Source organism: Arachis duranensis, chromosome 1 (assembly GCF_000817695.3).
Source record: "Arachis duranensis cultivar V14167 chromosome 1, aradu.V14167.gnm2.J7QH, whole genome shotgun sequence".
Lineage (NCBI taxonomy): Eukaryota > Viridiplantae > Streptophyta > Magnoliopsida > Fabales > Fabaceae > Arachis > Arachis duranensis.
Genome location: NC_029772.3, coordinates 51,801,199 through 51,803,756, shown reverse-complemented (window position 1 = coordinate 51,803,756; position 2,558 = coordinate 51,801,199).

Below are 2,558 nucleotides of genomic sequence, written 5' to 3'. Positions count from 1 at the left end.
TTTCACCATCAGCGCCAACCCTTCTTCGCTTTCTCTCTCTCCTACTTACCCACTCCGCCCCTGTCTCTCACTCCCTCGTCGCCGCCAGCAGAACCACCACTGCTCTGCCGTGACCACCACCCTCCGCAGCGGTGCTCTGCCCAGCTCATTTCTCTGCCGCCCTAACTCCCTTTTCTATTTCTTCTTACTCTGCTCCCAGGTTCCGTGCTCCAACTCTGCTTTCTATTAATTTTTCATTTCTGTTAGCTACTGTTAGTTTTCTGTTAGTTAGTTAGAATTGAAATTTTGCATGTTAGGTTAGTTAGAAATAACTACGGTTAGGTAACTAGGTCTGGATAGAGGATTCTAGGCCTGATAAGTGCTCCGTTTGTGTTTATTTGTTGTTTGTTTACTTGGGTGTTGTATGCTAATTTTCGACTTCTTTTTATGCAATTTGTGTTGCCTGAATGCTGTACCACTGCTGCTGTGCTTAATTGATGTTGTCTTCTTGCTGTTTGTGCTACTTTGCTATCCGGGAACGTCCAATTTTAAGCCGAAATGCTGCCCAATTTTCAAGAAATCTGTTTTCATCTTAATCTCTATTGCAAATTTGGGTTAATTTCTGTTTCCTTTTGACTTCCGGGATTTGCACCAATCATTGTGAACATGACCCACAACTTCTCTTTTATTTGAGCCTAAATATCATCATACCACTAATCCACTTTTCTAACTCACTAATTTCTTTAACCATCTAACTTCTACTAACATTTAACCCTCTTTAACCATTCTTTCAAAAGTATGATGATTTTATTGCTTAATGAGTAAGAGTTGTTAACTTTAGTGAACATTGCATTCTTGGTTTACTTGTTCACTTATGCTTATTTGTTTACCAACTCTTTTCAAATTCAGTTCACATCATGATTGTTTGTTAGGCAATTGATATCCTGAACATGCTTTCCTTGCTACATGCTAAGTGTTTCATTCCTTATATTCTATCATATTTTTCAGGATGTTGGAAAAAGGAAAAGCCATAGCCACTACCCCCAAGAAAAGAAAACATTCTACACCCTCTATCCCCTCCATTTACAAGAATTACGCTAAGAATCTATTGAATGACGAGAAAAAGGAAAATCAGTTGCTACCTTCTACCGATCCAACCAAGTTTCCCAATCTTTACTGTGAGCTTTGCTTCCAAAAATATCGAACGACGAAGCTGAATACTGAGAAGAAATTACTCCTACCTAATGATGTGAGACGAGCAATTACTAGTCGCATCCTTGAGTTGGGTATGGACTTTATTGATAGAGATTTGGGAGATATCAACATTTCTTGGGTTAAGGAATTCTATTGCAACTTCTTCCGTCCTACTTTGGATTCAGTTCAGGTGAGGGGTAAAGAGATTATGATCACTGAGTTAGCCATAGAGGAGGCATTGTAGTGCCGACATCTCACTGATGGTACCTGCGCTCATCAGCAGGCTGAGATAGCTATTCACAGCATGACCTTTGACTATGAGGCGCTTAGGCGCGTGATTGGTTTACCAGATGCCACTTGGGTCATGGATGCGAACAACACTAAGCCTAAAGGGATGCTCTTTGCTCATCTGACTAGAGAGGCCAAGACTTGGTAGATGATATTTGCTCACCACGTCTTGCCCACCACTCACTTTTCTGAGATCCCTATGGAGATGCTACTTTTGATTGGTTGTGTTATGGAGGGAAAGGAGGTTTATTTTCCTCGACTTATTCGGTAGTGTATGTGGCGAGCACATATACGTGGCCTACTCCCGTTTCCCACCTTGGTTACCAGTATGGCCGCCTTGGCTGAGGTCCCCTGGTTGGATGATGATGTGACACCACCACCCCCAGATGACGATGACAAGGAGGTTACTATTCCTTGGGGTGGTTGGGTGCACGAGAAGCCCCCGGCTAGACGCCGATCTAGGGCTAGAGCAGTGGTAGGGATAGCTGGACCTTCAGCAGCCCCATCTTCTTCGACAGTGCCTTCTTCAGCTCCTGAGCCCACATATCTACTGGTTCAGTGTCTGTTTCGATTTTTGGAGCGCGAAAAGCGCCACATCAGGCGCCAACTGGATCGGATGGATCAGGCACTCATCTCCCTGGGCGCTGAGTTACCCCCACTTCCAGACTCTTCAGCCTCCGATGAGCAGGAGCATCAGGAGGAGGATGCTGACACACCGACTCAGCAGGTTGCACCTCCAGCTGCACCTGCCACCACAGAGACTCCGCAGCCCCATGAGGAGCCGGTCTCATAGCCTCAGACAGACCTGATCCTCAGGTTTAGCATCGAGGACGATGCTCGATCTTAAGTGTGGAGAGGTCACCGGTAGCATCATTAGAGGACCGGTGAACATTTTAGTTATGCTGCCTAGTATCTCATTTTGCGTACTTTGTGTATATAGTTGTCATTTTGGGTTATTTTGAATACTTCTTACTGGATTTTAGATATTTTGGATACCTCTGCTTGTTTTTAGATGTTTATGGATGATAGATGTTATGCTTTTAGATAGATTTCTCTTTATGTCCATTTTGCATATTTTCTTTTTTTTTTTTTTTTTC